Source organism: Haliotis rubra, unplaced genomic scaffold (assembly GCF_003918875.1).
Source record: "Haliotis rubra isolate DU_JTF1 unplaced genomic scaffold, ASM391887v1 Scf649, whole genome shotgun sequence".
NCBI classification, from domain to species: Eukaryota; Metazoa; Mollusca; class Gastropoda; order Lepetellida; family Haliotidae; genus Haliotis; species Haliotis rubra.
The window spans coordinates 173,667-184,641 of record NW_025767356.1 but is presented as its reverse complement, the minus strand read 5'-3'; the positions used below and the strand labels follow the sequence as shown (position 1 = coordinate 184,641).

Below are 10,975 nucleotides of genomic sequence, written 5' to 3'. Positions count from 1 at the left end.
GATTTAGCAAAATAGAAAACTGACAAGTCTAAAATATTCAGTAATATATTGAATAAACAATGAGCAAACTACAATGACGGACAATACAGATTTCGGGAGTACTGCACTTTACCGGGCGCACTTTTTCAGACTAATTAGCGCTGCTGGGGTTCCCTAACCCTAACCCCTACCCCTAACCCTAAGGATCGTAAAGGGTGCCTAACCCTAAGGATCGTAAAGGGTGCCTAACCCCAAGGATAGTAAAGGGTGCCTAACCCTAAACCCTAAGGATCGTAAAGGGTGCCTAACCCTTGCATTCTAGCCCAGATGTATATAAATCCAGTCATGTGAAAGTTCCGTCGCACAACTCAACAACCAGCCTTTATATAGCCCTTACACAGTTCTCGGGCATTCTAGCAAAGCTAGGATGCATCATTATCCATTCAGAACGTTATCGAAAGCTCCACGGCGAGATCCGGAAGTCAACAAATACAAACGATTGCCAAGGGAGGCAACTCCGAAGCACTATCGAAAAGGCGTGCCGCTACAAATACCATTGCCATTGATCATATACGATGCGAGATGCGAGCCACAGCCCACACTCAAAACTTTAAACATTGTGACCCATAATAACGATCACTTAATCAATGTGATATTACAAATGACAAAAAAACACACTCTCGTAACACTACCATCATAAATATCGTCATACTCTGCATGGATTCGATGGTGCGATGTTAGGGTTTGACTGAAACTGATTACTGCACTCGCGTCTGTCGCACATGCGGATTATCTCTGGATGTTCCAAAACGCATAAGGGGTAATCATTTCAAATTATCATCTTTAAAGATGTTAATATTGTTAATATGATATAATATTATGCTTTTTAAAAGAAAAGAATTGTATCGGAAACCTTTATTTAGTTTTAAATTGGTACTAGGTAAAATTTGATAATTTGATAATTAGTGGTCATACCTTCCAAGTAACGTTAAACTATTGGCCTACAAAGAGGGTATCTAAGACCCCAACTTTCAAAGTATATTTATTGCCGCTCTGTTTTTTATCGTCGATTAAGTAATCTTTGAATTTGGTTGGATGGTCAGCAATCGCCAATAACTGGAGAAATTATTTTAATCCTACTACGGCCAGGATACTATGAGTCCCCATGGTCCCTAGTAAGTTGATCTATCTTTAGTTATTGGCTATTAATAGCCTGTTTGTTTTTTTATATTATACCGTTAAATATAGTGATGTCGTTTTGTGGTAACACACTCGTTGTATACACAGACTGTGATAATCCGATTATTTTACTGTCCCTTGACAACATTGCACATTATGTAACTGTACACTAGCTATTAATTTATAGTAACAGTATGGCTGAAATACTGTCGATATGACTCTAATTCCTAACCCACTCTCTCATGACGTTATGAGATGTGATAATCCGATTGTTTTACTGTCCCTCGACAACATTGCACATTATGTAACTGTATACTAGCTATTAATTTATAGTAACAGTATGGCTGAAATACTGTCGATATGACTCTAATTCCTAACCCACTCTCTCATAACGTTATGAAATAAACTATTGTCAAATAAATGGTATTTGAGGGACACTCATGTAATAAATCCTAGATGATGACGTCTTTATATCTGGCTAGGAGATAGACGAACATGGACAATGTAAATGGCTGCAAGGCTGTCATTGGAAACCCTAAACACGGTCGCCGACTCCATAAACATCTATAATCTAGATATATCAACAAAAGATAGCGCCCACAAGAAGATAACAATCCTTATAAGTGAATCAGCAATTACATCTACGATTGTTGGAGAAACAATACCTGCTTGAAATAAAATCAACAGAGATTTTAGCCACAAGCGGAAATGATTCAGGGAACGTCAGGAACACTACACTCGAGCGCTACTCCAGCATAGTGTTTACCACAGCCTGGTGTGGAACAGGGCTAGAGTGGTGTGGTCTGTCTGATTGGGCGTTACCATAACCTGGATGTAAAGGTCATTGTCCATTCTGTCAACAACTGTTTGTTTGTTGTTGGTTAAGTCTAGTGCTTCTACCACTGTAGGTAGCGGAGTAACATAACATTCATCTCTTTATGTTTCTAGGCAGATCTGCAAGTCCCAGTGGTCGATAATTAGTTGTTTAGTTCTATTTACATGTTAATTTGTGTAGAATTGCCAATGAGGCCCTAGTTGGGCTTCACAAATACAGACCAGTGATAAGACTGCTCCTCAAAGTTTACAAAGTAAATTGTACATACGTTTAAACGATGCTATAGATTAATAGATTATTACTTTCAAACTTTTCCCAACAATGTTTTATTATTTCCATACTTACAATCCCATACACATGTAGCCTCAATTCCTGGTGTATATTTCACTCAGTTAGATGAGAACACAATACTGACTGAACAACAAGGTCTTGGTTCTGACCCAGTGAAGATCCGGGTTAGAATGAACCTTCAGTAACCCATGCTTGTCGTAAGAGGCGACTAACGGGTTCGGGTGATCAGGCTCTCTGGCTTGGTTGACACATGTCATCGTATGCCAATTGCGCAGATGGATGCTCATGCTGTTGATCACTGGATTGTCTGGTCCAGACTCAATTATTTACAGACCGCCGCCATATAGCTGGACTATTGCTGAGTGCGGCGTAAAACTAAACTCACTCACTCGTGATTCTGGAGGGAATGTTCAAAGTGGAGGGAAATGTTTCCCTTTATTACACATTGACGAATAGTTGTCAGACCATAGAACATGACCATGGTTAGAACACTCACGATTAGCAACTGGTACATCATCCAAGGGGAACGTATATCTGCTGTTGAAATGATGAAAATAAATGGTCAACGGGGAAAGGTTATGTGTAACACCCTCAAGTTTCACGTATTGGATGGGAAGCAATAAAACGGTAATGGCATTGTAATGTAAACGTTGATCACCATGTTTGCAAGTTAACCTTTACGCGAACACCGGGTGTCGTCACTGATTCTAAGTCATGGAATCAATATCAGTTGTTTTCCGGCATTCTGTATTTATCACTTACAGAATGTGAAATAATTCAAGGACGGTTTAACATGTCTCAGTCGTTTTGCCACAGAAGTAAAATGACGATGAGAAATAGTTCATTCTTTATTATAAAAGTCAATGAACAGAACATTCAATGTTTAAACCAGGCCAACATATATGTGTACATATATACGTCACAGGCACTTATACAACGGGATCGTTTATAGACAGTATTTCAAACATTAAAACTTTTCGTAAATCACAACAAATATCGAGCCATTTGACTTTCTCAAAAAGGAAGGAAATCACAAAGTTTGACTCGTCACGAACAGACTCTTTGGAATGTTTCTTCATGTATGAATATGTCTTATCTCCGCCTGGCAAATATATGTAAACGTAAAAGACGTGGAAGGTAATATACGTATCTACCTAGCTTCGTTGCATGGCTCATTGGAAGTAACACAATATCAAATATTATCAGCGCATGTACCTTCGATGAATGAAAACATTACGATGGGGAAACTAACGGTTTTGTATCGTTTACAGTGGCTGTGAACCAAATCCATTATAATTAGTATGTACATTATAATCAAAGAGTAATATGTCTCTGTGACCCTAACAAGATTTTGACAATGTGCGGACAACTACGCTTGCCATACTTCCAGCACTGACATCTTATACAGTCAAACAACGTGGTGTCGAAGTTAAAGGGTCCTGTGTAAATACTGTGTAAAGTTATCCGATTTGTGACACACCCGCAAATAATGTCAGTTTTACATGTGTTAGACACATCCTCAAATACCTAGTTAATTAGGAAAGTGGATCAAGCTTGTATTTCGAGACAACCGCATGGTTGACACCTCAAACTTCGACACAAGCGTGTTTGACTGTGTATGTGGGTTGTAAAACCCCCACAGAGGACCATGGTGAGTAGATGTAACTACATGGATACACATATATCAAATGGGGGAAGGCAATACCAACCGTTCCGTCCAGGTAATATGTACCAACGTTCGTGCAGATGCCGCAAGTGACTATGTACATACTGTATATACTGACAGCAAGGCAGCTATACACAACGACTGGATTATTCACAGTATCAGGCCAACCGAGACACGTCTCCATGTTTACATTGAGAATCCTATTTCCATTAGTGAAGAAATTGTAATGTTCATCTGACAGATTAATCGACACGACTACGGTTCTTCAAAGGCTATGGATATGTACATTAACCCTTATCTCCTCAGTCCAAAGCTGGGAAACTATTTCAGGAATTAGTGTTCATTCAGATATTCAAGTCCTTCCCATAAGGATATTTTTATAAAATGTACGTCTTCATTGTTAGATCGTTGCTTGTATGCTTCTAAAGCAAGTGTAATCTTCTTTTAATGAGGAAATACATAATATCGATCATCAAGACACATCATATCTGGAGGATCAAGATGACTCGTAATATTTTCTCAAAACAGTTAATCCTTTACCTTGACTAATATTTCATTACAAGTGCAATGGAAAATATATATTGGAAACTATTCTACTGTATGCATGTCAACCTCATTCAGAAGTTTGTTAATAAAAACTACCGCACTGAATGCTCTGTACGGTTTTGAATTAGAACACATTTTGAGTTAATGTTCACTTCTATCAAAATTAAAACTGATTTCAAGTTTGTGAAAGCCTGGTATTGTTTCTGGGACAACTTATATGTATCACTGGCCACTTGACCAAGAAACAAGCACCTGTGTCCAAACATCGCATATATACAGCAAAGCAGAGGACATCCATCAGTCAAGCGTGTTTTCACTGATACCAATGTTTCTAAATGCCACTTGAAAATACAATTTCACTAGAAAAGATGCATGTTCATCCCTGACAGAGACTATGAAGATGTTCTGGAGTCGAAGATGTCTGATTTTTGTGCAGACACGATCGGATATCATCATACATCTTGGTGAGCAACTAAACATGGCAACTAAACATGACTTAATGGATAACTGGCTCTTTGACATCCGTACAAGTCTTGGTGAGGAGCTTGCTTCATGGCATCAAAACAAGACTGGACAACTGTTCGCTGGCCTTCTGGTAATGAGCAGAGAAAGACCACCTCATGTAACAAGCACCCATCTTCAGATATAGGTGACGCGAAGGAGATTCCGTCCTTGAACCACAGTGACACCAGGACGTGTTGCAGATAGCGACAGATGTATGGTTCCAGACATCAACTCCGGAGACTAGTTCCTGATCCGTAACGTGATCCAGCAATGTCACATCAGAATCTCCTCACGAGTCCCTGGGGTAAAGCCGCTGATCACACATGCTCATACCGGATCCCTTGCTTCTCTGTCCCTCGGGGTGAGGACCACGGTGAGTACTTACACACAAGGTACATCGTCCCCGCGATCCCCAGCACACAGAAAACAAGCGCCACGGCAATAACACCAATCAGGACTGGGTTGAACAGGTCGTATACATCTCGTCCTGAAAATATATTTGCATTGTATTGTTATATTGCAGTGTAGATGATTTTAAAACTATTTTATAACTGTACTAAATTGTTCCTTTTGAACGCCTTGTCTTCTTGAACAGCATGAATCAATCTTCAATAGGGTATAACATTCTGGAAGATACCTAAGCCAGTATAAGGACCCGTGAAGATCTGGGTTAGAATTGGTCTTGAGCAAACCCGGGCTTGTCGTAAGAGGCGACTAACGGGATTAAGTGGACAGGCTCGCTGAATTGGTTGACACATGTCATCGTATGCTATTTGCATAGATCGATGCTTATGATGTTGATCATTGGATTAACTGGTCCAGGCTCGATTATTTACAGACAGACGCCATATAGCTGAATACTGCTGAGTGTTGCGTTATCAAAGAACAAACAAACTGTATAAGGGGACAAGTGCACGCCTCTCTCATCTCATGTTACACCAAAACAGCGGTGTTAAGATGGCGCCTGTTTCGGGAGTTTGTCCACTGTTGCTGAAGAGTGAATATTATCGCACTAACATTGACGTTTACCACCACTCTTTCGTTTTATACTGTCATTGTATATGTACTGCCATCAAATTGTACAGTACCATTCTTGTGGGCTGCAATTGTACTTACTTTACACTGTAATCCGTATGTGTGTGTACACCGAGTTAACTGTATTGTTAATCGCATAACACTTCCGTGTTCTGGTTTCGTTTGGTACTGATTGCGTTTACAAGGATGTGTAGATTAAAGTATTGTTACAATCTGGTAATTGACATGTAACATGCAACATGCAATGTACGTGTAGAATAACGATCAATTATGGATGTGGAGATATATACTCATTGAAGAATATTCTCATAAGTAGAGCTATTTCATGTCATTGAAATTAATTTTTTATAATCAATTAAACGTATTTTAGTGTTACTGTACTATAGGATCATCCATTCAATCACGTTTACAACTGTGGTACAATTTGTTGGAACACTGAGAGAGAATGACGAGGCCAGTCGTTGGGGCAGACTGAGTCCCCTAGATGTGCCAGGAAAATGGTCGAGTGTCACTCAGGTAATAAACGTGGTGTGTTACGTTGGTTCAGGTAGTTTACATGTACAAGGGAGAACACGATTAAGACCTTCTTCCGTCCAAACTTCCAATCCGGTCCTTTCTGTTCTGTCTGAGGGTAGTCGGAGGCAGATCAAAACTAGCATAATCCATCTTAATGAGATCACTTATAGTACTTACCCGTGACGCCAGACGCTTCCATTGTAGTCTGTATCTGCAAATATACAGGAATATATTTACCTTATGTATGTTACACAGATACTGAGCGCAAACATGATAGGCACAGTGAAAATTCATTTTGAATGGGCACTTACAACATGTCATTAGATATAAAATATAATATATTCATCATAAAAAGTCCCATTTTGTCAAATTACCACAACAAGTTATCCGTCAGGCATACATCACATGCAAGTGCCCACGAGGGGGAATACCTGTGTTCACAATAGCAACTGCATATTCACGTAATATATCACAAATGGAATAATAATGCGGTACTGTCATGGATAACAATGAAGGCGGCCGGCACACACACAATACAGTAATACCATATGACTACACAGGACAGAAGACAAGACTGGTATTCACATGGAACACGGATCACTTGTTCACAATACTTGGCCCTGATTGAATCACCGTGTCACGTGGTGTGATCCACTCAGGGGCGAGCAGGTTCTCAACAAACTCTTAAAGACCAGGGTCAGACCAGCTTCCCTGTAATAAAGATGGCATTATATGCTGGAGTGGTTATCTTGCATGTGTGGGGTTGTTAATGGCCTTTATTAAGAACAATCATTTTGTATATATTTCGCCAAGGCTCGCTGAATACAGCATTTATTTCACATTACAGGATAATTCCCTTCCCAAAACACACTTGGGTGATGACCACCATGGACCTAATCTTGAAGTTTAAATGCCTGTGCTATGAATCTTCAGCATTATCATCCCTGTCTGAGCCATACTCCAGTCACTACATGATACTGGATGCAATTCTCTCTTCATGATACTGGTTGAATGCTCTCTTCATTATATTGGATGCAATGCTCACTTCATGATACTGGTTGTATGCTCTCTTCATGATACTGGTTGAATGCTCTCTTCATGATACTGGAAACAATGCTCTCTTCACGATACTGGATGCAATGCTCTCTTCGTGATACTCTATACAATGTCCTCTTCATGATACTGGTTGAATACTCTCTTCATGATACTGGAAATAATGCTCTCTTCATGATACTGGATACAATGCTCTCTTCGTGATACTCTATACAATGTTCTCTTCATTATACAATGCTCTCTTCCTGATACTGGATACAATGCTCTCTTCGTGATACTCTATACAATGTTCTCTTCATGATACAATGCTCCCTTTATGATACTGGATGCAATGCTCTCTTCATGATACTGGATACAATGCTCTCTTCATGATACTGGATACAATGCTCTCTTCATTATACAATGCTCTCTTCATGATACTGGATACAATGCTCTCTTCATGATATTGGAAACAGTGCTCTCTTCATGTTACTGGATGCAATGCTCTCTTCGTGATTCTCTATACAATGTTCTCTTCATGATACAATGCTCTCTTCATGATACTGGATGCAATGCTCTCTTCGTGATTCTCTATACAATGTTCTCTTCATTATACAATGCTCTCTTCATGATACTGGATGCAATGCTCTCTTCATGATACTGGATACAATGCTCTCTTCATGATACTGGATGCAATGCTCTCTTCGTGATTCTCTATACAATGTACTCTTCATGATACAATGCTCTCTTCATGATACTGGATGCAATGCTCTCTTCATGATACTGGATACAATGCTCTCTTCGTGATACTGGATACAATGCTCTCTTTATGATACTGGTTGAATGCTCTCTTCACGATACTGGTTGCGATATTCTCTTTATGATAGGTTACTCTATTACATGCAAGGTCCATTCCGAGCTTAATCACTTTAACATTTTGATTATCATCGGTCCGGTGAAAACAGAAACGTAAATTGTAGAAATAACACAATGTACAAAAGACAGACGGCGAAGACGCGTGTAAAGTACACCAGTGTACTGATATCGTGAACAGGAAAGACCAAAAACAGATCAGTATCTGACCAGTGGCGTGCAGCAACGACCAGCGGGATGCATGATCTGTAATACCCTGAGTGAGATCTAGTTGGGAGCCCCCTGGATCAAGCTTCACACACAACAAAATACACGATTAATGAACGGTTAACTGACAGATCACTACGGGAAAGCACACTGCTTAGTATAAGACGTATGACAAATTTACATGGTGACTTTCTTCTCAGCTTACGGTCAGTTGATGTCGTGAATTTGAACAGCAGGTGGTCGTTATCATAAACTTTATACCGGCTTTACTAAGTCACCAGCTATATCTAGGTCATACGTGATAACTCCGGCAAATATTGAAGGGAAAAAAATGTCATTTGGAATTATATTCTCTCAGCGACTGTTGTACATTGCAGAGCAGTTATATCCTAGGCAAGACGCCTGTATATTTAGCAGTTACGTCACACGGATTGTCTGATCTAAGGAGAAGCTTGGCAATCTCAATTTGGATCTCAGGAGGCCTTCTTGATTTATAGAAGTATACAGGTGAGCACATGCTCTGTCATCCCACCTGCTGCAAATGTGGCCTTGCGAGTGTATATGGAACCACGGACATTAGTAGGTGCACACAAACACGCACCCTACATTATCCTGCTTGTGCTTTATAATCACAGGTTGCATGTGAATATTACATGACGTGATTTCATGCACACTTTAATTGAAACTTTAGAACCGTGAGTCTCCCAGAATGACGATCATTGTTAGCTACATCAAAGGCATTTACAAAATTAAAGGAACTAAGAGGAAACACATAGTTTCATGTTAAATATATGCACTCTGATTTGTTCCTTGTGTTTAAGCTTTAACCACAAAGGCTATGCCAGTCCTAAAGACCTTGACCTAAAACAGAGTACGACACCCACCAGCCCGTCCACAAACTAAGTGTATTTCTTTACTGGGGAAGTAACAACGTCTTTTGAGGCTAGCTCTTGAGGTTGCGTGATGTTTGTAATTTCAAAACAAGCACAGTGCACTTCATTTGCATATAGATATACACACACACAAGCGTTGACATTCACAAGTTGGTCACCCCCAGGAAGGTCTGTGACAGTGTATAGTTGAAAACTTACCCTTGTGAGCAATTGAACCGTCAAAACACAGCCCTCCCCGTAAGATGCTGTCCTTCGCTCTACTACCTTAGCTATCAGCTAACAATCAGCGGCAATGTTTAGCCATTAAGTGACCCTCAACTTGTCACTGAGCAAGGCTGAAACTTCTCGTAAAGAAAGCACTCCGTCGACAATGGATCAGCTGATATATAGGACAAAGTTCAAATGTCAATCTTACCACCTCACTCAGCTGGGCTATGCTGTTGGTGTCCCTGGAGAGGGAGTGTGTGTTCTGTCTGCGGCTGGCGTCACCTACCGGGCGTATGTCGGTTCATTGCGTCCACAACAATGCGAGGAGCGTGGAAGCAATGGTGACGTAGGATACTTATATAGTCTTTCCAATATGAATACACAAGGCTATTCAGAAAATAGTCAAATGTAACATGTTTTATTTGGGATTACACTTTCTCAGAAAAAGTACGTATTCAAGTACTTTTGTTGGATTGCGTCCTTCCACCATGAGCGTTCCCTGCTGCCACTGCACTGTTGTTACGTGGTTGAAACGGGTGTTGAAATTTCCGGAAAACAACAACCTGTACTATGATTGTTGTTGTTGTATCTGTAGTATAGTTGTTTCTCCTAATACTGGCATAATGGTCACTTTCTCTTTACTTTTTTCAACATCGAATATTGAACCTCATTGTTAATAGTATCACGTATAGCATCTGTGTTCACTGAGCGGAATAATTCCCTAAATAATTACTCATATATTGTTATTATTGCACAAAATGTACCCCGATTCCCCGGTAGTATAGGTTGTATAACAAGCGTTTCCCGATTACACAGATACATTGATCATGGATATTATACTCATATACCTATATAAGGAAAAACACACACAACTTTCAGCAACATCCCTGTCATCTCACGGCGTGTTAATGTGGGAGGAAAACCCGAAGTTACGCAGGTCAAACATGTGTTCCATTTTGGTGAAATGCACAATCAGGGGTATATAGTGCTGATAACCTTCACACACACAGCGTTCTTGCAAACAAAGGGAGGCAACTCTGAGCTGCGATTTCAAGCAAATTAGCCCCAGTGTTTTAGCCCATTCACCACTCGGAATCAGATTATTTCCGTCTTGGCTGTCTGCAAAGACAAGTACACATCGACAAGCTCGCGCCTACGCGTATTTGGATGTGTACGTATTGTCAGTGTAGTTGCACGATGCGTAGTGCGTAG

The 10,975-nt window shown here is 40.1% G+C and overlaps 1 long non-coding RNA gene across 1 annotated transcript; it reads right to left on the bottom strand.

Annotated features, from left to right (window-relative positions):
- Positions 1-3,119: 3,119 nt before the first annotated feature.
- On the bottom strand, positions 3,120-9,965 carry LOC124257053. The gene is made up of 3 exons (XR_006893170.1): positions 9,755-9,965; positions 6,729-6,762; positions 3,120-5,487 (listed from the first exon to the last, which is right to left on the bottom strand). It is a non-coding gene; the product is annotated as an uncharacterized LOC124257053 (long non-coding RNA).
- Positions 9,966-10,975: the final 1,010 nt, after the last annotated feature.